The following is a 25,951-nucleotide window of genomic DNA, read 5'->3' as shown; positions in this document are numbered from 1 at the left end:
TTTGTTTGCGTGTGTGTTTGTGTGTCCGCACGAGAATCTCGGAAACTAGTTTACCGATCTGTAGTGATGATGGATGGTGTTATATGTAGTGATGATGATGGATGGTGTTATATGTAGTGATGATGGATGATGATGTTATATGTAGTGTTGATGGATGTTATTATATGTAGTGATGATCTATATCTATATAAAACAAAGAAGTCTATCTGTTTGTGTGTGTGTCCGCACGAGAATCTCGGAAACTACTTAACCGATCTCTAGTGATGATGGATGGTGTTATATGTAATGATGATGGATGGTGTTATATGTAGTGATGATGGATGTTGTTATATGTAGTGATGATGGATGGTGTTATATGTAGTGATGATGGATGATGTTATATGTAGTGATGATGGGTGGTGTTTTATGTAGTGATGATGGATGGTGTTATATGTAGTGATGATGAATGGTGTTATATGTAGTGATGGATGGCTAGTATAAAAAAAAACAATAAATGAATTCATATAAATTTTTGTTTCTTGGAAATCTTATAAGATAGAGTGATAGTTCACCAATCAAAAAGATTTTTTCTTTCAACCTATTCAATTTTAGGGAGATCGAGAGAGAGAAAGTGAAGATTGACATGATCAAAGTATTGTAGTTCTCTAATCTGGACAGTGGGCAACTGAGGCAGAATTTTTTTTAAAGTCGACACTTGAGCCACTACAAGGTCAAAAGTTTGATATTGAAGATATGGTAATATTTTTTCCCCCTCATTTATACTGAAGATACATATGAGAAGTCAGCATTATGATTCATCCTTTTATATGCGAGTAAAAACACACACTATTGAGACATACAGTTTCACAGTGAAGTCTGTACACAAGCCCGAGTGTAAAATATAAATTCACAGAAATGCAACCAATTGCTAAACCGTATGCATAAAGTGATGTACAATAAATACTAGCACATACACACACATCGAATCATAACAAACAAACAAAAGCCTCCATTCGCGTGCACACACATATTTACACACAATGTATGATATAAGTAAAATGTATTATAAATTTACCGGTATATATCCAAACATATATGAAGGTATGTATTGTAACGACACAAAGCGAGTTTATAACCCGCCCCTCCCATAACAAATTCTCCAAACTGTTTAATAAGGAAAATTACCTTAAAAGATGATTCTTTCTATTTATTTGGAAAGGTAACTAAAGATGATGACGGAATTGTATAACAAAAATATATACAACAAAAGAAATCCGGAAACTGAAGGAATAATATATGAGCATTAAATCCTTACCATCACACTATAATATCTAATCACTAAATCCTAAACATCACCATAGAGAATAAATAACTCTGGGGTCTGGAGCAATAGGAGTACACTAACCATCGATACTTATGGTCTAGGAGACAGGCGACCAGATGTTGACTTCACGGCCTATACTCAGTAACTGACTGCAGCACACCAGATTTTCCACCTCCCGACCAGGACCAATCATAGGGCTCCACCTATTATGGTACTAAGACCGACCAGTTACACCCCAGGCTGACTGATGACCAGCGCCATCTTGTGACCATAGTTTTCCCTACACAAACTGGGTAGTAGTTCATCATAACACTTCCCCCGAAAATGAAAGCCACCAGGCTTTAAAATGTTAGTTAATAAAAACAAATATTACCAATCACCTAAAATGAATCAAAGAACAACAATTCACATACAACCAATATAGTTATACATGTCACAATGTACTTGTTGAAAGAGCATCAGCTATGATATTATCCTTCCCCTTTATATGCCTTATTTCCAAATTAGGAGGCTGCAACTCTATAGACCATCTCTATCAATTGCTCTTTCCCTTCATTCTATTCAGAAACTGTATAGCCCTAATGGAAATGAAGGAGAATATGCATACACTTAAAATTTTCCAAGTGCTAAAATTATAGCCAATGCTTCTTTTTCAATGGTTGCATACTTTCTTTGATAACCTTTCAATTTTATTGAAAAGTAACACACTGGATGCAAAACTTTATGTTTATCATATTGCATCAACACTGTTCCAACCCCCACATCACTCGCATCAGCCATGAGACTTAATGGCTGGTAGAAATCTTGAGCTTTCAACACTGGAGATGTTAACAGCAATTGGCATATTCTCCTAAATGCCAACTGGCACTCTGTAGTCCCTTCAAATGGTTTCTTTTGACTCACTAAATCTGTGAGGGGCGCTGCAACACAAGCAAAGTTAGGGAAAAAATGTCTGTAGAAGCCAGCGATTCCCAGGAACCTCATGACTTCTTCTCGGTTGGTAGGGACAGGAAACTCCTTTATAGCTTCCACCTTGGCTGCTACAGGCGACACTTTTCCAAAGCCAACCACAAGCCCGAAATATGTTACTTGAGCATGACCAAATTCACTCTTGGCTAAATTTACAGTTAGGTGGTAGTATGCCAGTCATTGGAATAGCTCTCTCAGGTACTTCATATGTTCCTCCCAAATGTTTGAAAAAAGGACAAGATCATCGATTTAGATTCGCACATTGTGTAGCAACGCTAAGACTGTGTTTATTAATCGCTGGAATGTAGCAGGTGCATTTTTCAGGCCAAACGACATCACACGATATTGATATAGACCATCCGGTGTCACAAAGGCAGATATCTTCTTAGCCCTGCAAGTCAGTGGCACCTGTTAATACCCATTCAACAAGTCAAAGGTGGTGATGTACTTGGCGTTTCCGATGTCGTCGATGATGTCATCCATCCTAGATAGAGGATTCGAGTTCGTCCGGGTGATCTCATTGACTTTGCGATAATCGGTACACAACCTTTTGCTGGAGTCAGGCTTGGACACCAACACAATAGGAGACGAAATTCACTGTCGCTTGGCTCCACCAGTCCATGCTGTAAGTAGTCTTCCTCCTTCCTCATGAGCACCTTCTGATGAGGACTCATTCTATAAGGAGACTGCTTTATCGGACGAACACCGTCCACCAGTTCAATATCATGCCCCACACATTTGCACGGCTTCGGCACATCTCCAAATATCTGAGTTAATTCTTTAAACTGATTGCACAAGTCATCCACTTCTGGCTGCGAAAGGTGAGAGAACTTCATTAGAAGATTATTCAGGATATCACTTACGCAATTTTGGTTTTCTAATTTCAAGCTCTTGGTCTTCATTAGGACTATCATTAACATTTACATTCAAAGTAGCACTATGCTGAACTCTATCAAGGTATGGTTTAAATAGATTAATATGAACTTTTGTTACTTTCTTTCTTCTACTACGAGTATGTATTACATAATTAATATCATCAAATTTCCTAGCTGTTACAAAAGGTGCCTGAAACATTTCTTGAAATGGCTTGGCATACAGAGGCAGGTAAACAAGAACAGAATCACTAGGCTCAAATCTCAGTTGTTGAGTTTTTATATCATGCCTGTCCTGCATTTGTCTTTGGGTCTCTATTAAGTTTTCTTGGGCCACTTTGTAAGCTTTGCTCAGACTTTCTTTAAATCCCTTTACATATTGAGTTAAAGGCATTTTTACATTATTTCCTATCCATGTTTCTTTCAGGACCTCCAAAGGTCGTCTAACAATATGTTGTTATGCCGTCTCTTAATTTACTTTAATATCCAGGCGTAACCAAACAAAAAAAATGTGAAGTAAATCAAAAGGGGATAAAAATAAATAAAGTAAACCTTTAAGACTTTAATTAAATTAAATACTAACACAATAAAGAGCCTCGTAGGCTGTCACAACAAATAGATTCTCTATCGAAACTTTTAAGACACAAATGATACTAAAACATCGAAACATCAAAAGAACTTCTTAAACATATAGAATAAAAATAAAGCACTGGATTACGTTAACACTGCATAAACATATAAAATAACTAACACTGAAATTAACTATCGTGAAACAACACTGAATTACTTAAATGTAACTAAGCAAGCACTGATGGACACATAAGAGACATGAATAGGTACTCACATAGATATACCACATTGGTGGCAACAGGAACAACACAGAAATAAAATAAAGTATAAGTAACAGGTGTCGGGTGTCACTCAAAAGAACGTGGACTGAATGACAGGAGGACTGGACTGAACTCCGTCTGCTGGTGGGGTACTATATATAAGGTCGGCTCCCGCCAGTGAGACACGCCGGTGAAACATGGGTCGTTTAACGATGCAGATGTTCGTTAGAGAAACAAAGAATGCTTGTTACAATACTAAATGAAGAAATAAGATGGGCTTGAATAAATAATGACAGTTAAAACCTTAACAGCACAGGGTAAGGTGACTAGAATATATAATAGTAAATATAACACATCATTTCAGGAATAATATGGAACTACATTGAAGCATGTTATAAAAAATAATAGAAAAATACTACACGTTCGTAACAATGTCCATACACTAAAGAAAAAGGACAATCCTAACGATCCCTGGGGACAGGAACGGATAGCATACAACAAAAAATACACTCCCTTATCTCAGTCCTTACTTTGTTCTATATAATACTTTGTTAACATCGACTTGAACATCTGATGGAAGCTCTCCAAAGCCCCTTGACTCTCTGGGTGGTAAGCTGTGGCAAGATACTGCTTAATTCCCAACTCCTGCATCACTTGTTTGAACACCTTAGAGGTAAAGTTCGTCCCTTGATCAGATTGAACACCGCGAGGTACGCCATACTGGGTGAAAAACCTGGTTAAAGCAGCAACAACTTGGGCAGTAATTCTTCTTTACGGTAATACATCAGGATATCTTGTAGCAGAGCACATAACTTAACAAAAACCGATTCCCTTTTTTCGTTCTTGGCAAAGGCCAACTACATTAATGATTACTTAACTGAAGGGCTCATCTATATAATTGGAATGGGTTTCAAGGGTGCTGGCTTAATCAACTGGTTAGGTTTCCAGCTACCTGGCACACATGGCAAGTTTTACAGTAATCAGATGCATCCTTCCTTAACCTAGGCCAAAAGAAGTTAAGTATAATTTCATTATAAGTCTTGTTAACCCAGAGATGCCTTTCAACAAAATCATGTGCTAAGCTCAAGATCTCCTTCCGGGAACAAGACGGAACTACAATTTGATGGACTTCTTCCCATGTTTCATCTCCACAAACAGGTCTGAACTTACGCATAAGAACTCCCTCATCAATAAAATAACAAACAGGGATTTGATGTGAATCCTTCACCTCCAATGCTCTTAGTAGTAACGTCGTTAATTTTGGGTTATCTTGTTGAGCTTCAACCAACATATTCCTGTTCACTGGTACATTTTCCATCACCAAACGATCTTCGAGAACAGGACTGGTGACATCAGGCGGCACAACCTCTTCATGCGACTACCCCAAAACCGACACTCGAGCTTTTCTCGAACAATCCTCCTAAGTCCACACCATCTCTTCACAGGCTGCAAGTTTTGGAACTATCAGTACTCTCAACTTCAACCAAATCACCAGTCTCTCTCTGCATACTCGCTTGACTCCTAGTAACAGTGCAGGAAGGAAACAAACGCGGAATTCTCTTCTCTAATTCCTCAGTGTCTCTATCAAACACACGCTTCTGCGTCACAATAGGTTCTGGTACAACCTTCTTACCAGCAACGTCATTTCCCATCACGAACGACACTCCTTCTACAAGCAGAGTATCCTTCACCCCTTCACTGACAAACTGGCTCACAAGGTCAGTCTTCAGGTATAACCTACAAAGGGGAATCGGCTGCTCATGGTTAACTCCCTGTAAAAGAATACTCTCCCCTGTCAAAACCTTGTTCAGAAAAGGCACACTACACCTTATTACCAAGCTACAGGCAGATGCAGCACCCCTCAACACAGGAGTACTTACAGTCAACTCCAATACCAACTGATCCTTTAAACACAAAAGGTTCAAACAAATCTGTTAACCTCTTCTCACTGCTATTTCTGGGGTTACCAACCAAAGGACTACAAGTCATCACACTTTGCTTCACTTTATCCTGTTTTTATGATAACCTGGGACAATGACGTCTAATATGACCAACCTGTCGACAATAGTAACATACTAGTCCTTCCTCACCAGAGATTCCAGAATACCTAGACATGGACGAGGCACCACTTCCAGTCCTTTCCATAGGGCCACATGGAGCTGGGCCTGACACACCGACTCCACCAGACTTACCACCCTTACAGTACACTGAGTCACCCCTCTACTCGGTACAGTATGAGCCTGGGTCCTGCGAAAAAAACCTCGATGAGTTAAAGAGTAATTTTCAGATAAGGCAACAGCCTGAGTCAAACACTCTACATCTCTCTCCTCCACGTATGCCGAAATATCCAATGTTACTGCCCTCTTAAACTGCTCCAGTAATATTAATTCCACTAATGCCTCATAAGATACAGCTCAGGCAGCCTTAAACCATATCAGACCAAACTTTCTAACCATATTTGCTAGTTCAATATAGCTTTCACTATCTTGTTTCCTCACATTTTTATACTGATGTCTATAAAGTTCAGAGGTCAGCTGGTAAGGTTTAATTATAGTTTCCTTATCTATCTTAGTCTATACTTTGTGCCACCTCTAGTGCTATAAAGGCTGACCTAGTTTTTCCGCTCAACACTGATTGTAGTAATACAGGCCAATACTCGTAAGGCCACTCTAACAACACAGCAATCTTTTCAAATTGTAAGAAAAATTCTTCAGGATGATCATCATCAAACCTAGGAACTAACCTTGACTGTTTAGACATCAAACAATGGGGTCATAATTGCATTATTCGAAGTCTTCCTGCTCTATGGTGGTCTTTCTCTTCTTCTGATTCAAGCTGAAATTTTTGTTCGTCTAATTTCGCTTCCTTTTCTCTTGCCTCCCTTTCTAATACAAATTGCATTTCCTTTCCTTCATAAGCAACTCATGAGCTCTTTTCTCTCCATCCGATTCCAACTTTTCCTTCTCTACTTCCCTCTCTACTTTCAACTTCTCCCTCTCTAACTCCAGTTCCATTATCCTAACACAGTGGTTCTCAATCTGGGGGGCCATGGCCCCCAAGGGAGCCACGGCAAGAATTTAGGGGAGCCACGGCGAGCTGTTATAAATGGTACGTTTCCAAATAATGTTGGGAATCTGAATTAAACAAAACTTGTATTACTTATTTTGACTTGGCAGAAGAGAAATTTAATTATTTTTTGTCATTTTGTTTAATCATAACGACAATACAATTTTAATATTTACATACTCTGGTGCTATTTTTTTTTTTTTTACGGATTATTTAAGATTTCACAGGTCCAGTCCCTGTCTGTGTGACAGGCGCTGCACCGAGCTGCTGAACTGACGCGTCCGTGTGTCATCCCTTTGCAAGTGGTGATAGGTCCGAATGATCTCAGTCTGGCCTGGGATACCATCACGAAAACAGTGGAGTGTATTGACTCTGAACCATATATTGTGTTTGAGCTTGACTCAAGCATAATATACTCCGTAATTGGTGTTACTTATTTTGTTTCATAATTCATGTGGTCGCTGCTTTACGTGGGTGAAATATTTGTTCACTTCCTTTATTAATTATTTCCTTATTTATTGGTGCCATTGTTATTCATACTCATTCTTTACTTATATAATCCTACCATTTTTAGTGCTAAATTGGTATGGCTCACTATTCTTCTCATTCTTCCAAGTAGGGCAGTGCTTATCAAAGGAGGCGTGTTCTTGCTTACAGGAAGTACACTTCAGCTTGCTTGCTTGAGCGTGAATGTTTACCTGTGTGCATGTTTGTGTATGACTGTATGTGTGCCTTATGTGTGAGTGCATGGGCGTGTTGTGTATATGAATGTGTGTGTGTGTGTTTGCCATTCTAACTCTTGTCCTATTTATCTGTCCTTCTTTATCATTCTTTAGTCTTTATCACTTGTCTGTTTGTCTGTTCTGACATTCTGTCATCTTTATTTTCTCTAGATTTGTGATTGCTACTAGTGTTGCTAAGAAGCGGAAGTACATCGATGGATACATTAACTACGGATTTACATCAATTCTCGCTCATGGCATTGAGAAACCTCAGTGTGTGCTGTGCTTCAAAGTGCTGGGGAACGATTCTATGAGGCCTAGTAAGCTGAAGCATCATTTGATGACGATCCATCCACAGTATGCGGAGAGAGACACCGTAAGTGTTGTTGAGGTATCATACGAGGTTTCCCTCGAAATAACAAAGCAAAAGAATTCCTATACAATTGGTGAAACTTTAATTAAACCAAGTGCTTTAAAATGGTCAAACGGGTTCTTGGAGAGGCAAGTGAACGTAAAATTCAACAAATTTCCTAGTCAAAAGATACAGTGAAACGGAGAATTAATGAAATGCCAGATGACATAAAGGAAAAAGTGATACAGGAGATTAAATTATCTCCAACTGGTATGTTTGCAATACAGCTGGATGAGTCAAAGGACGTGAGTCTCTTGTGCACAGCTACTCGTATTTGTTAGGTATGTTTTCTTGTGTGACATCAAGGAGGAATATCTGTTCTGTACACAGCTTGAGACTACCACAACAGCTGTAGATGTGATGGAAAAGCTGTCTTCTTTCTTCACAGCTAACAGGATCAGCTGGGAAAACTATTGTGGAGTCTGTACGGAAGGGGCTCTGGCGATGCTGGGATCAAAATCGGGGTTCCAGAAGCGTGTCAAGGAAGTAGCTCCGAATGCCAAGGGGACCCATTGTATGATCCATTGTTTTGCACTGGGGTCGAAAACCCTCCCTGATGAACTTTGCAAGATCCTGGAGGCAGTGGTCAAATGTGTCAACTTTGTGATAGCTGGAGATCTGAACTCTCGCTTTTCCAGAACGTTTGTAGAGACATGGATTCAGAGCATGAAGCCCTCCTCTTTTACTCCAAAGTGCGCTGGCTTTCCAAGGGCAATGTTGTGAATCGAGTGTTTTAAGTTCGGGGAGAGCTTAAGTTGTTCCTGGAAATGCAAGGAAAAGATGATCTATTAGTCATTTCAATGAGGTGTTGTGGGAGCCACGTCTTGCATATTTAGCAGATATATTTGAGCAGCTAAACAGGCTGAGTCTCAAGCTGCAGGGCAAGGACCGAAATGTGTTTCACCTCATGGGTTGTCTTCGTGCATTTCTTGCCAAGCTCCAGAATTGGCAAAGGAAAGTCAATGCAGGAAATGTTGCCATGTTTGAGAATCTTTCAACTGTTCTTGATGAGAATGAAGATCATCTGCTTGACCCATCACTCATAACTAAAATCACTCAGCACCTGAAATCCTTGGAAAGCGAGCTCAAAAAGTATTTCCCAGAATTCGAGGAGGAAGATGGGAAATTGGTGAGAAATCCTTTCTCTGCCACTCTTGATATTGCTACCATTCCCAATGATGTTCAGGACGAATTTCTTGATCTCAAGAATGATTCTGCTGCCAAAGATCTCTATGAAGAAAGATCTCTGACTATATTCTGGTTCTCAATGTATCAGTCATATCCAAAAATTAGTGAGATTGCACTTCGAGTCCTCTTGACTCTTTCAACTACCTATTTATGCGAATCTGGTTTCTCCACCCTTCTACACATAAAGAGTAAAAGCCGGAACCGACTGGATGTGGACCCGGACATGAGATGTGCATTATCAGTGACACAACCTCGGATCAGTCACCTGACTGAAAGGAAACAATGTCAGCCTTCCCATTGAGCTGTGATAAAATATGCAGAGGTCATATGAACTTTTTTCCAACTAAATTCAAGTTTGCTGTGAAGCTTGTCTCGTAGTCACTCTAGTCAGTGACGTCAGTTATGTAAATCATGTAAGTCTATCAAAATATAAGATAATGATGATTTTCAACCTTGAAATATAATAAGGGTATTCTCCTCATCTGCATTTTATTTTTCAACGTTATTTGTGGGGGGGGGGGTGTTTGGGAGAAAAATGAAGGAGGCCACTAGGATGTTGAAAATTCCTCAAGGGGGAATGGAGTGAAAAAGGTTGAGAACCACTAATCTAGAGAAAGCATTTGAGCTGGCAAATGCACAGGCCATTGTAACCATTCTGGCTCGGAAAAGCGTCAAGGAATGCCTACTGGCTTGGATTACCGACTATCTCCAAAACAGAACAGCAAGAGTTACCTGTCAAGGATAAGTCTCAGATCACCAAAGACTGGAAAATGGCACACCACAAGGAGGAGTGCAACTTGTGTTGGCTCCCCTTTCAGGAGGGTACCAAACTGCTGATGACTTAGCACTAATAGTAAAAGGCAGAAACCAGTTCAGCAAAGTCCAAAGAGCACTAGACCTCATCAGTGAAGAATATATGAGGCTCGGGCTCAAGATATCAATCCCAAAATCGAAAGCCATGAGGATTGGACACAATGAGCCGGTGACACAACTGCAAATACAAGGTATTGCTCTACAGTGGGTCATTGTATACAAATACCTGGGCATCTGGATTGACACAGGCCTCAAATTTGACAATGAGATAAACTATTTAAGAGACCGAATGGGCAAGAGAGTCAACATGATGAGAGCATGACAGGACCCAAGGTGGGTGCTGGACAACGATCCGATGGGATGGAGAAAAGAGAGCCTATTGGCTCAGGAAGATGGAAGAAGGTATAGGAGGAAGGTAAAGGTTGGGAAGAGGGAAATAAAGAGGGAGATTAATAGCAGGTGGGCTGTCCACCTTGCGGGGACGAGGCTAAATCTGCCATGCCAGCAGTTCAAGTCCACTACAGCAAAAGAAGGGAAGCCAAGCTAATCTAAGCTAAGGTAGATTATGGTGTTTGGGGAGGGGGGCCCTCCGTGTCCTTTAAGTATTCTTCGTTTTTATTTCGTGTATATTGGTTCTGGTTCTGTGTTGTCAAATGTTATGCTCTTTGGCCACCAGTTGTGTGTTCCGGTAATGTCTTCTTGCATTAATTGTTGGAATATGGGGTCTTCTAGTTCTTGTAGTTTTTCCCATATTGCTAATGCTTGATTATGTGTTCTGATGTTGATTGTGGTTAGGTTATGTTCTGTGTGTAGCTCTCTGGAATTTTTTGTATATGGTGGTCCGAGGTTTGCTGCTCTTCTGAGGGCTATGTTTTGAGCTGCTTGTATTTTGAGTTTATTTGATTTTGTTATAGTGTTAAGTGGAATTCGGGGATATTCCAGGTGTGGTCTGACTAGAACATAAAAACATAAGAAAATAAGGAGTCTGCAATAGGCCGGTTGGCCTGTGCATGGCAGCTCCTGTCGAGAGTTACTAGCACTCTCTATTATCCATGAATCTATCCAGTCTCCTTTTGAAACTTTCCAGCATTCCAGCACTTACTACAAAGTTGCTAAGCTTGTTCCACTCGTCCACCACCCAATTTGTAAACCAGTTCCTTCCTATCTCCCTCCTAAACCTAAACTTATCCAACTTAAATCCGTTGCTTCGAGTCCTATCCTGCTCGGATATTATAAGAACTTTATCTATATCCCCTTTATTGATTCCTTTCACCCACTTAAATACTTCTATCATATCTCCCCGCACTCTTCGTCTTTCTAGGGAATGCAAGTTTAGTTTCTTTAACTTATCCTGATATGGAAGGTTTCTAAGTCCCTGAATCATTTTCATCATTCTTCGCTGCACTGACTCTAGTGAATTGATATCCATTCTATAATAAGGGCACCAGAACTGAACTGCATAATCGAGGTGCGGCCTGACTAGCGCAAGCTATAGTTGCAATAAGACCTCTGCACTCTTATTACTTACACTTGTAGATATAAAACCCAATACTCTGTTTGCCTTATTTCGAACATTAACGCACTGTTTTCTAGGCCGTAGTTCCAGGCTTACAAGTACCCCTAGGTCTCTTTCACAAGTCGACTTCTCTAGGTTGATGTTGTTAAGGCTGTATACATTGACAGTATTTGTTCTTTCAATATTAAGTACGCTGCACTTGCTGGTGTTGAATTTCATTTGCCATTTTTCAGACCACCCCTGCAGTTTATTTAGATCGTCCTGTAATGCATTTGCATCCTGCCCTGAATTAATCTGCCACCCTATTTTGGTGTCATCCACAAACTTGCTTATGTCACTGCTGATCCCAGTATCTAGATCGATTATGTAGATTATGAACAAGAGTGGGCCTAGTACTCACCCCTGGGGGAACCCCAATGGTTACACGGCCCCACTCAGATTTAACATCATCTACGCTGACCCTCTGCGTTCTATCGGTGAGCCATGATTTTATCCAATTTACAACTTTCCCCTCGATACCATGAGCCTTAATTTTTCTCAGAAGCCTCAGATGCGGTACTCTGTCAAATGCTTTGCTAAAGTCTAAACTAATAACATCGTAATTTTCGTCATTATCTACTACCTCGAAGACTTTCCTAAAAAACGTCAGCAGATTTGTTAGACAAGGTTTTCCCTTTGTAAACCCACGTTGAGAGTCGCAGATTAATTTGCTTTTCTCTAAATGCGATCGGATGCTATCTGCTATAATTGATTCAAGAAATTTCCCCACTACTGACGCCAAACTGATCGGCCGGTAATTTGACGCTGATGCTCTGTTTCCCTTTTTGAATATGGGTACTACATTTGCCTGTTTCCACAAGTCTGGCACAACTCCTGTGTCTAATGATTTTGTAAATAAATTTACGAGGGGTCCGCTAATCTCTTCCCTACACTCTTTCAAGACTCGAGGGAAAATTTCATCTGGCCCTGGGGATTTTGTCTTCTTTAGTTTATTTATCCTCTTAAGAACACCTTCTTTTCTGATAGTGATATTCATTAATTTCTCTTCTTCCTTTCCCCTAAATATCAGTTCCACCTCTGGAATTTCCTCGCAAATTTCTTCTGTGAAAACTGATAAGAAGTAGCTGTTCAATGCCTTGCTTATTTCTTCACTGCCATTTATCTATTCTCCCCTCCCTGACTTTAAAGGCCCAACTTTGTCCTTGACCTTTGTTCTGTATACCTGGAAAAATCCCTTGGGATTCGCCTTGGATTCTCTTGCTATTTTGATTTCATAGTCTCTCTTTGGTTTCCTTACATTTTTCTGAATATTCCTAGATAGTTCATTATACCTATTTCTGAGCTGCTCCTCCCCTCCCTTTAATTTCTTATATATTCCTTTCTTTATTCCTATGTCATGTTTTTGTTTTCTGGTCATCCACCTTGGCTCATTATTATTTGACCTAATTTTTCTGTATGGTATATTTTGTTCTTGTGCTTTATGTAGTATACTAGTGAATATATTATAGTCATGATCAATTGTTGTGTCATCTTTGACCTCACCCCTTCCTACTGGGGACTGACGTGACTGTTCCCAGGTGACCTCACCTAGGTACCTTCTTAACCCCTGATAATCCGCGAACCCAAAGTTTGGGACTCTGACCATATTGTCATTGTTTTTCTTTTCCCAATTTAGGGTGAACCTGATTTCTCTGTGATCACTGTTACCTAGTTCATCCCCTACTGTGATATCTCTGATAATATTTTCTATATTTGTTAATATAAGGTCTAATATATTGTCACCTCTAGTAGGTTCTGTAATTAGTTAAGGAACATAAGAACATAAGAACATAAGAATGGAGGAAACTGCAGCGGGCCTATTGGCCCATACTGGGCAGTCCCGTTTACACCCAACCCCTATTGCTCATATAAGCTTCCAACCTATTTTTGAAGCTATCCAGCGTATTTGAGTTAATGATGATATTTGGTAACTTGTTCCATTCATCCACTACTCTCTTTCCAAACCAGTGTTTACCTATTTCACTCCTAAATCTAAATTTGTCTAATTTAAAACCATTGTTACGAGTTCGCTCCTGGTTGGATAGTTTGAGTACCTTTGTAATGTCCCCTTTGTTTAGCCCTGCTTTCCACTTATACACCTCTATCAGGTCGCCCCTCGCTCTAGTCTCTCGAGGGAGTGCAAATTAAGATGCTTTAACCTGTCTCTATACTCAAGGTTCCTAATGCCCGGGATTAGTCTTGTCATTCTCCTCTGAATTCTTTCCAAGGATTCTATATCCATTCTGTAATACGGTGACCAGAACTGAACTGCGTAATCCAGGTGTGGTCTCACAAGAGCAAGATACAGTTGTTTCAAAAAATTGTCCTGTACTGCATCTAGGAAGTCTTCAGATTCATAGTCACCTACAATGTTGTCCCAGTAAATATTTCTGAAGTTGAAATCCCCCATAATGCACAGGTTGTTATATTTTGCTGCCCTACTCATTTCCTGCCATATGGGCTGAGATGCTTCTTTCCCAAGACTTGGGAGCCTGTAAATCACTCCCATAATTAGTTTTTCTCTTCCTTCAGTGATTTCTACCCATACAGACTCGGTTCCTATTTCACCCTTTATTGAATTATTAATACAACATTTTAATGTATCCTTGACGAAGAGTGCGACCCCCCTCCCTTCCTACCTTCCCTGTCCTTGTGAAAAAGGTTGTACCCTTCTATGTGGAACTCTGATAAAACGTTCTTGCTCGCCAGATTCTTCCAAGTTTCGGTGATTGCTATGACGTCTAAATGCTCGGTACATACAATCGCTCTCAACAGTCTATTTTATTTCTAACGCTCCTACTGTTTGTATAGTATACATTTTAACCTACCCTTCCCTGGTCCTGTTTTACCTCTTGTCCTGAGTAACCAATTTTACTTTCCAGGATCAGCTTGTTTTTTGACTCCCACTTACCCCGACCTCTCTCTACTGGCGAACCCCCCCCCCCCCCCCCCCACCTTTGGAGTGACAATTTCACGCTCCAGGGATGCAGACAACGTCTTTACCCCCGCACGAGACAAGTGTACTCCGTCACGACTGTACAGGTAGTAGTTGCCATAGAATCGTTGCCAGCTATCAATGAATGCCCAACCATTGTTTGCACAATGTTTTTCCAGTGGGCAATTTATAGCAATTGCTCTGGACAGCCATTCACGACCAACCCCTCTTCTAGGCAAGACACCACATACTATCGGGATCCCTCTCCTATCTCTAATCTTCCCCAGCGCCTCCCTATACCTCTTGAAAAGTTCCTCACTCCTAACCTTTCCTATGTCGTTTCCTCCCACTAGTGTTTTGTAAAGGTGAAGTTGTATGTTGGTGTTTAATTTGCGGAATCTTCTGAGTTTAGTTAGTAGGACCTTAGCTTTTGCAATTCTTTTTGTGATATGTGGTAGTATGCCGTTCCTTGTGATTTTGAGGCCGAGGATTTTCCCATTTTCTGCTTATGGAATGTTTTGATTGTTGACCGTGATTGGGTAAGGTCTGGTTTTGCTTTATGAATTATCTTCAGTTTTTGTCGAAGGCTTTGCTGACATCTCTGAGTACTATGTTACATTGGTTTCTGTTGCTGGCTGCATTTGCGATGGATTCATATATTAAGGCTATTGCAGTGGAGGTGCCTCGGTCTTTCCTGAAGCCGTGCTGTGTATGGTTGTATTTATCTTCATACTCTAGGTGGTTTCTTAGTCTCGGGTTTATTATATTTTCCAGGATTTTGCCAGGTGTTTCGAGGAGTGAAATGGGTCTGTAGTTTTCTGCCTGTGTTGGGTTCTTTCCTTGCTTTGGAATGAGTCTTAGTTTTGCCTGTTTAAATTTGGACGGGAATAATCCGCTTGCTATTGATGCATTGAAGATGTCTGCAAGCTGTTTGATCATTGGTGGTGGTATGTTTTGCAACACAGTTTTGTTTATTTGACTTATTCCTGGCGATTTATTCTTGAAGCTGGCAATTGTTTTTGTGATGTCATGTGTAGTTATTGGAGCAATTTGTGGATCGTTATTATCTAACGTGTTGAGGTAGATTGTCCTGGATTGATGCAATTCGTCTGTGTTTTGGTTCAAGTGTGTTCAACTACGTGTTCTGTTTCACTGCAGAAGTTTCTGTTGTCCTCATCCGTGATTTGGTAGATGCTGCTCCAGAATGTTCTGAATATTGGTTCCTCGAGTTTAGGTTCTGTAATCTTCTTGTCATTGTTGTCTATAAGGTAGCTGCTCTCCTCTGAGTTGGTTCCCATGAGATTTTTTACATTAGTCCAAAAGGCTTTTAGGTTTCTGTAGTCTGCCTGTGTGTTGGCTATTAGCTGGTTCCATTTCTCGTCGTATTTTACTTTGCATCTCTCCAGTAGTTCTTCTTTAAGATTTCTATATAATACAGTGATGTGTGGCCTCCAGCCGTATGTTTTTATAAATTCATGTAGGTTGGTGAACCTGGTTTGGATGATTTTTTCTTCATGTGTTAATTGTGCATGTGGTAGTGTGCGATATGTTGTTTTTGGGATTTTATTTTTCATGGCTATTGTGATTTTCGAATACCAGGTTTCTAAGGCATTATCGATCTCGTTGGTGCTTTTGTTGTGGAGAGTTACTGTCTCGTCGGTGTTGAGAGCTGTTTTGAAACTTTCCCAGCTAGCTCTATTAAATGAATATCTTGGTGTCGAGGGAATTTGTATTGGAGATGTGGAAACATTTGCTATTATGGGTATGTGGTCACTGGTGCTGGTGGGTCCAGGTTTTACGTGTGTGTGAAAATGATGGTGTCTGTTTGTCAGAATTATGTCGGGATTCCCAGAGTTTCCCGGTGTTATGAATGGTTGAAAGTCTGGGCCTAGGTGTGTAATGCTGCCTTGCTCAATTCGGTTGTGCAGTACTACTCCAGCAGGGTCTCTGTTGTAATGTCCAAGCTTTGGGTATCGAGAGTTCAGATCGCCTAGAACGTATGCCGGGCTGTTTCGCCTGGTTAGTTTTAGGAGGTCGCCTGTCGGGAATATTGGTCTTCTGAATGGTAGGTATGATGTTTCTACTATTGTTGGACCTTTGGTGGTGTTTATTTCTACTGCCAAGAAGTTACCTTGGAAGCTGTCAATTATTTTGTGTTGAATCGTTCGTTTTATTGCTATTGCTATCCCGTCATGTAACTCTTCGTGGATATTTTTTCGTAGACGTGAAAATTAAATATTTTTATTGTTTCGTTGTCTTATCGCCCGTGTGCGTTGATAAGGATGATGTCTGGGTCTATTGTGCTGTATATGTTAATGAGTTCTGTTTTCCTCGCCAGAGTCCAGGCAAGGACGTTGTGTTGAATTAGACTGGTCAACATAAAAAAAACATTCTCATGGTTCTGGATCAAAACAGTCTGATTCTAGTGTAATTGTATGTGCTGAACTCAATTATGACATTCGTATAGCTGTATCAGGCTCAGTTTTCCAGAACCAGCATATCTATATATAGTTAGTGTACCATGCTATTCATACAGTAATTTATATGCTCATTGGCTCCACTTATGCAATTATTTTGTCCTGATTTGTGCTTTTTTGTTTGTTTCAGTTTGCTGATTCATGATATTGCATATCTACACCTGCATGATTTGTAATTACTCTGAAATTAACAAAACATGGAACGTCGCAAGTGTGTGAACGGTGCTGACAGTTTTTGCTACATATGTGGTGCCTTCACTCCTGGTAGCCTCAAGAAACCAATCACAAAAGCTGTTCGACTGAACTACAAAAGTTACTTCAAATGTCATTTGGGTGACCAAGACAAGACATGGGCACCTCATGTATCCTGTAAGTCTTGTGTTAACCACCTGAGCGAGTGGATGTGTGGTAAACGAAGTTCAGGAATGCCGTTTGCTGTACCAATGATATGGCGTGAACCTAAAGACCACAGTAGTGACTGCTACTTCTGTCTCACAAATATTAAGGGAATAAAAATCAAGACACGAGGCAAGGTACAGTACCCCAATATTGCTTCTGCAATCCGACCAGTACCGCACAGTGCTGAACTTCCAGTCCCAAATCCACCGACTGAACAAGAATTGAGTGATTCCGATTCTACCTCTACCTCAATGGAAAACGACTACCAGGATGACTCTGAAAATACCAGGCCTAAACTATTTACTCAAGAAGCGCTTCATGATCTCATCAGGGACCTAAACTTGCCAAAAGAAAAGGCTGAAGTCTTGGGATCCAGACTAAAGCAGCGTAACCTGCTACAAGATGGAGTGCATATCACTACAGCGCGTTACCGACATAGACAGCTGTCTGCATTTTTCAAGATGGCAAACAACCTTTGTTATTGCGAGGACGCAGTATCTCTCATGCAACAACTCTGCAAGTCTGAAACATACAAGACAGAGGATTGGAGGCTGTTTATAGACTCAGGAAAAGACTCTCTGAAAGCTGTTCTTTTACACAATGGCAATCGGCTTCCATCTGTCCCAATAGCACACGCAACAAAAATGACTGAGAGCTATGAAACAATGAAAATTCTGTTGGCTGCTATAGAGTATGAGAAACACCAGTGGAAGATATGTGGCGATCTCAAAGTCATCAGTTTACTACTGGGCCTTCAGAGTGGCTACACAAAGCACATGTGCTTTTTGTGCTTGTGGAACAGCAGAGCTGATGCAGAGCACTATGTGAGAAAGGATTGGCCGACAAGACCAAGAGATGCGCCTGGAAGGTTTAACTGTGCTCACAATCCGCTTGTAGATCCAGAAAAGATATTTTTGCCTCCACTGCATCTAAAGCTCGGTTTGGCTAAAAATTTCATCAAAGCTATGGATCAATTCGGTGCTGGGACTCTATACTTATCTCAGAAACTAGGTGGTGTGGTTTCCGAAGCCAAGTTGAAAGCAGGTGTCTTGAATGGACCACAAATTCGTATACTAGTTAATGATAGCGAATTCACCAAAACATTGAACCCACTGGAGAAAAAAGCATGGGAATCATTTGTCAATGTGTCGAAGAATTTTCTTGGAAACTATCGTGCTGACAACTACAAAGAAATCGTAACAACCATGCTTCAGAATTATCATGCATTGGGAGCAAGGATGTCCTTGAAATTGCATTTTTTCCACTCTCATATTGAATTTTTCCCAGGTAACCTTGGAGACGTTAGTGATGAACACGGCGAAAGATTTCATCAAGATATCGCCATAATGGAGAGCAGATATCAGGGACAATTCAGTCCTAACATGATGGGCGACTATTGCTGGACACTGCAACGAGAAGAAAGCAAGCTGTACAAGAGAAAGAGTAAAGTTCAGAAGCACTTTTAGAACTTCATACTTTGTCATTATAAAGGATTTGAACTTATGTTTTTTGGTAAAAATTTTTATGAGCTTATCTGTGATAGGTTTAAAATTATATCTTGCATGACGCGATAATGTTACTATATGGTAGAATGAAACATCCAATTAATATTCATTAATATGAAATTAGTCATGAAAGCACAGTCACTTGAGATAATCTCATCTTTTGCACGACACGTGATGGAATACTAAATATTTGTACTTATTGATATTTTTATAAAACCTGGTCTGATAGAACAAAACAAATATCAGATTCGAATTCAGCAATATGAAACTAGTTGTGTGAGCATGATCTCATATGTGAACCATTATCTTTAATAATTTGTTTTGTATAGTCATGGATCCCGAGAACCTGGTGTCGGGTGTTTGCTGGCTCGTGTATCTCCTGGCGAGTGTCTATTCCTTTCTTCCTTTAATCCCGTTTTGATTTTCTTAAACTTAGTTATGTCTACTATTTCAATTTTGTTATATTTGGTGTTTATTAGTCCTGCATTTATCAACGTGTCTATGTAGGACTCTTCTACCCTGGCATCTTCATAGGTGAATTTAACTGTGCCTACCTTGATTTCCTGCAGAAGTCTATCATTTGTTATTGTAGGTGGTGTGTTGACTGAGTAATAGCGGATGCCGATCTCATTTCCTAGGTCTGCTGGCTGCACCTCGCTTGGTGAAGATGGGGGGCGAGGGGGGTGGGGGGGCACGATGGCCAGAGTGGGATTCTTTTCTTGTTTTCGCTTTGGTTGGGTCAGCTTTTGCAGGTTGTGGTTTCTCTGTTTACTGAGTTGTGGAATCTGATGATTTGTGGTGTGGTGTGACTGGTTGGCTGATTGGGTCTATTTCCATCACATTTTCTTCTATGACTAGTTTGGTTATGTGCTCCTGTGGTTTGGTTATTCCTAGGCTATTCTCGGTGACAATTTTTAAATATTTCTGTTGAGGGGGCGTCGTTTGGGAATTTCACCTCCGGCAGATTATTTGCAGCAAACATTTCCCAGATCGTTTTTCCTAAGGATCCTGGTTTTGCGATGTTGTTGATGTGTGCATGAATAATACTAGTTAGAATTGTGAATGGTAATCCTTCGCTCAGATTAAGGTATGTAGGTTGCATGAGGGGGTTTTCTTTGATTTTCGTCAGGACTTTGGAGGTGGTATCTTGCAACTTTGCAATTGCTGCATATGTCTTGTTAGGGTCTGTTACTATCTTCTTATTTTCCTTTTCTTTTTCTCTCAGATTCCTAATTATTTCTTTCCTTATGGGGCAGCGCGCTGCTAGTGTTCGGTGGTCCCCATTGCAGTTCAGGCATTTGGGGTTATCTTTGTTGCTACATTCTCTGAATGTGTGGCCCTCTGCTGCGTATTCGGAGCAGAACTTTTTATCTTTTTGGGGACAGTTTATTGCTAGATGATTGTATTTGTAGCAGTTCCAACACGGTGTTAGTGAGTAAAATTCCTCCTGCTCAATTTGTTGTTTTGACAGATGATAGTGGGAGATACAGAGGCCATTCTCTAGGGCTTTTTGTGCCATGGAGATCTCTCCAAACCTGACCTTCATCATGGTAGGAGCACCACCTCGTCAACTCTAGCCCATGGGTTCCTCTCTTCTATAATGTTAGCAATGTAGCTTGGTGTTTCTTTCAGTATGTTTCTATCTACCCTTTCAATAACTACGGATTTTTTTGCACGTAGTTGTGGTGGTATTACTGTTTCAAAACCCCGTTCTTTTAATTTCTTTGTTGAGTCGGCAGAGAGCATATTGTCTACATCCTTTTCTTCCAGGCAAAGGACTATGAAGGAGTCCTTTGTTTCGATCAAGGCAGCGAATTTGATGTTTAGCTGGGCACATAGTAGTATGCCCAGTTCCTCCTTGCGTTTTTTTTGGATACGCCCCCCTGGAGGGAGCGTATCCGTATCCTGTTTCCAGTTGTCCTAGTCATTTGCTTTGGTCGTTCTCCGTGGCATCAGTCTTGTTGTGAATTGACGAGTTACGGGCACCCTACCTATTGCAGGCGAGCAACCTAACACAGGAATTACAGCACTCCCCATCGCCACTTGCTGGTCGAGTGGTCGTGGAGTGGATCCTGTGTCACTCACCCAGAAGCCCCGTTAGGGGAACCTATGTCCCTATTGTTGATAAGTGCTCACTTATAGGCGTGAGCTTTAAAGTGTACCTATTCAGGGGGGGGGGGTGGAGGATTATGGAATGCAACCCCCTTCCTAGGTGGACCAGCATGATCACGGTTACCCAGGAAGGCTTGGCGGAGGGATGGGTTCTGCTCCTACCCCCTTTCGTGTTCACAATCTCCTACGGTGGAGGTGAACAGTTACAGGGGGGACCCAAGGACGAATACACCTCTAGGGTGCAGGTCCCCAGGCCAGAGCGAAAAAGAAGGAAGATCAAAGAAAAGCAGCCACTGGTGCAAGTAACACCAGTGGGATCGCGGCCCAAGTCCGCTGCAGAAAGCCGTTACAGATCTCCCAATCAAGACCGCCACTGGTCAGGAGTCACCCTTGACCAGTGGTGAGGCACAGAAAGGGCGTTGTCTGGAACGAGCTTCCCGGGTGTGTAAGTAATGGTGGTGAGGTGGTCCTTTGTGTTCGGATCGTCAACGGTTAGAGACAGGCTGGCAGGCTTTGGCAGTGAAGGATCTGGAGAGAGATCCGTTCACGGCGAAGGCTGGCTGGCGAATGTGTTGATGTTGTTGATGCTGGACATGTTATCCTAAGAACGCTATACTGTATATACACCGGCTCTTAACACACTGTCTGAGTGGCAGCGGGAGAAATTGGAGGTTGCCCAGAATAACGGTATGAGAGCCATTGTCAAGGCACCTATGTGGACAAAAATTGAAAACTTACACATGGAGACAGGTCTCGCATCTCTCCAAACCAGGACGGAACGATTAACAGCGTGCTTCGCAACAAAACTGATTACCAGGGCTTGGGAAAGTGACATCAAGAATGGACTCTAAGAGCAATGAACCTAAACAGAGATGTCTTTAACATGAAAACATGGCGATTATGCGCATCTGACGCTGTAAATCGACTGGAATTGAAAGACACAATCCTCAGCAAAGGACCTGATACAATGAGTCCAGCACCATGGAAGTCCCCGCCAGCAGTCTTCAACATTCTACACACTGGGACAAGAAAGGCTGACTGTAACCCACATGAACTCTGACAGGTAGCAGAGAGAAACATGAAGGCTCTAACACCTCACAATAGTACAGTGTATTACACAAACGGTTGCGTAAAGCCCACCAGTACGAAAGCAGGAGCAGCCTTCACCATAGAAGAAGGTAACACGTTCCTTTGGAGAACCTCAGATCGATGCTCTACTTTACAAGTTGAGCTAGCTGACATACTTGGAGCCCTAAGACACGATTCCATAAGCAGTCAACAAGGCGTTGTAATACAAACTGACTCACGATGTGCTATTGAAGCACTACAATGCAGAGACCTTGGAGACAACATTCATCTCATAACATCAGTTGTTGGCCTACTGCAAGGGTTAAAACTACAAGATCGGCAAGTTATCAATAACTGGGTGCCCAGTCATATCGGAATCCCAGGGATTGAGCGAACTGATGCTGCTGCCAAGGCTAAGTCAGGAGCAGATAAAGAAGACCACAATAACACGAACTGCCCAGTGGAAAATAGACAAACATTGAAGATTAACACCAGTATCACGATCGGCCAGGTGGTACTATCTGGTCACGAATTATGAGAGACCACCACTCATGAAGGATATAACAAAAAGGGAAGAAACCATCTTCTACTGACTGAGACTGGGATATCCATGCATTTGGGAAATCATTGTACAAGTACCAGCAGAGCAGCGCATGTGCAAGACCTGCGACAGCGGAGCAGAAAACTCACTGCAGCACTACCCCATAGAGTGCCCTGGAACACAATTAGCTAGGAGAAACGTACAACCCCCTCTCACAGAAGAGAAGGTTGCCAAAATGTTAACCACCAACCACTCTCAAGAAACTCTACAGTTTCTTACCGAGTATCCAACCCCACGCAAGTGGGGGAGAAGTACAGTTAACTAAAAAGATGCTGGTGTTTTATCCCAACAGTGGGTGGACCAGCATTTTAGCTTAAGGTCCGCGTAGGTAATATTTCTACAAATCTTAAAATAAAAAAAAATAAAAAAATGGCCAGCGTCATCTTGTGACCATATAGTCTTCTCTACACAAACTGAGAAGTAGTTCATCATAACAGTATGTATGTATGTATGTATGTATGTATGTATACTGAATATTCTGCTAGCTTTAACAAAACAAATATATATATAATTTAATATTTCACACCCACCTTCAGCTAGCAGAAACCAGTGTTCAGACAAGCTCACATTCGCTCTGTATTGACAATAACATTCAATGGTATTCTGAGAGCTTACGTTAACTGTCCTCGCTGGCAGCCTCCCTGTTCCATTCTGCTCTCGGTAAGCTGTCACTGATTAATCATCGAGGAGTCTCTCTCTCTCTCTCTCTTCCTTATCTATATGGAAGCTAGTTCTCTTTTTCATGAATACGTGTACACTTGAAATTTAGTCTCTCTCTCTCTCTCTCTCTCTTTTCTCCGTGATACCTGATTGCTAGTTCTCTCTCAGTCTGTCTCTCTCCCCTTCTCTTTGTTGACAATACAATCGATACATGTCTCTCTCTCTCTCTCTCTCTTCTTCTTCTTCATACTCACTTGGTAACGTGGTGTGTCTGCTTCTGACCCTATCACCTCCTATTATGTTTATTTTTATAACACTAGGTTAAGATAATTATCCCGAACGATTGGTGGTGTCGACCATTTCGATGAAGAATAATAATTATAAATGGGATAAGTCGGGTAATATTAGAATTGTATACAAATTTATCAATATCATGATCAGATATAATTAGTTTGTATTAATTATTAAAATTGCATTCATTGTTAAGATTATTTATAAATTAATGAGTAAAAAGGTTCAGGTGGATTCCTGGTTGAATAGTTGATGCCAGTAGTGTAATTTGGGTCACAAATTTCTAGGTGTTCTGTGTTGCAGATACTATTTTAATTTGTTATAACTATTGCCCCCCTTGATTCCAACCTGTGATTGCCACATTAGATCCATGAAGAAATTTAACTTGACGCTGGACGAGTCTGGTTGAGTCGTATTAATGGATAAATTACCAGGTCGTGTGCGCAAATTAGTAATGGAGTAATGTGAGCAGCTGGTAAAGACTTAATGAATTATGAGGTTTTAAAAGTTGTTTCAATGGGAATTAGAAAATATTAGTGTCTCTATCCTAGCGTGTCTGGAGGGGAGAGTAAAGCACCCGCATCTTTCGCTCTGAAAGAGAAAGGAAACCAAGGAGGAACTGATGAGTATTCTTTGTGCTAAAAATTTAACAACTTTGGTACAGTTGTTTTGAGTACAAGACACCGAGGACATGATTGAATGTAAGATAAAACTCAAATTTTGTTTTAATTTTAGTGAAGCTCATTTTTACCAACTTTATTGTAATAAGAAACAGATAGTTTGTGGTTTACCAAAGGACGCGAGTCGCCCTAAGGTTACAAAATCTGCTGGTCCATTTAAATCCAAGACCAATAAATCAATCTCCTTCGAGTCGCAAAGATGTCGAGCGGACTGGAGTAAATACTTAGATTCAGCTTCCATTATTGGGTAGAGGAAAGAACAACGTTAAATGTCGAACCTTTTATGACCAAGGTGCCCAAATCAATTGTATGTAGAAAAAAAGTTGCTGGATGTATTAAAACATGAGAAATTGGGAAGTGAATAAAGGCATGACGCGCTGGGTGTATACTATCAATATAAAGGGGCCAGTGTACCTTTTAGAGTGTTTTGTAGATGATAGTCTATCTGAAGGTACTGAATAACAAAATCTCGCTAAACATCTACACAAATTAAAACTAATTATTATTTGGATACTATACCATTTATTTTGTTAATTGGATTATATAATTATTATAGCTTGACAACAGGAGGCTGCAGTAGTAGTAAATAATGATTTTACTAATTGATTCACAGTTAGACAAGGAGCAAGACAAGGCTGTGTTTTATCTCCATCATTGTATGATATACGAGTATAGTAAAATTCTTAATTACAGAAGTTATAAACTGTAATGGAGGAATAAAAGTTAATGGTAAAATAATATCAAATATATCCTATGCACAGAGTGAAAGGGCATTAGTTCTGGGGCTACCAGACCCCCCCCCCGTCTATTTAACTGCTGCTATGATTTTTGGTTAGTTGGTACCTATATCTTCCAAAAACCATCTGATATACACGTGATATCTGGTTGCGGGTACCCAATAATGGGAAGCAAAGATGGCCGACATGCGTCGTCAGTGAATGCATGAAGACCAAGGAGTGCTTCACACACACACCCGCACCGATGTCTTGACGTACTGCACTGATGTCAATCAACCTCCTCTTGTCTCCAAAACTAATGTCCATGTAGACAGGAGCAGCAAACTTGTGTGAGTGAGCAAGAGGAATGGTAAACACATCAGTGTCCGGTGAGCCAACAATGACAGCTGGGTTTTGATGTGCAGCATCAGCGCAGTGCAGCAGCATGCGGGTGTCAGCTTCTTCCTGTGAAAAAGATCATGAAAAGGAAATTGCAAACAGGCAGTGTAATCATTAGTGTAAACAGACAACTCCTAATGTAGATAATGTAAATATGCAACTCCTTGCTTAAGTTATATTCCTTTATTTCTACCAAAAATATCCTTCCCACGAATAACTTTGCCAACCAGTTATGTTCATATTTGGAAAGCTGAAATTACAAGACCTTTAATTCTAAAGTATTCACAAAGTTACCTGATTGCTTGAGAGCTCATTGTAGACACGAGAATACACTGTCAAGCCATCACTCGTAAGTTCAAAGCATTCTTCACCAAAAGT

Source organism: Homarus americanus, unplaced genomic scaffold (genome assembly GCF_018991925.1).
Source record: "Homarus americanus isolate GMGI-L3 unplaced genomic scaffold, GMGI_Hamer_2.0 scaffold24694, whole genome shotgun sequence".
Lineage (NCBI taxonomy): Eukaryota > Metazoa > Arthropoda > Malacostraca > Decapoda > Nephropidae > Homarus > Homarus americanus.
This window is presented reverse-complemented; position numbering follows the sequence as displayed.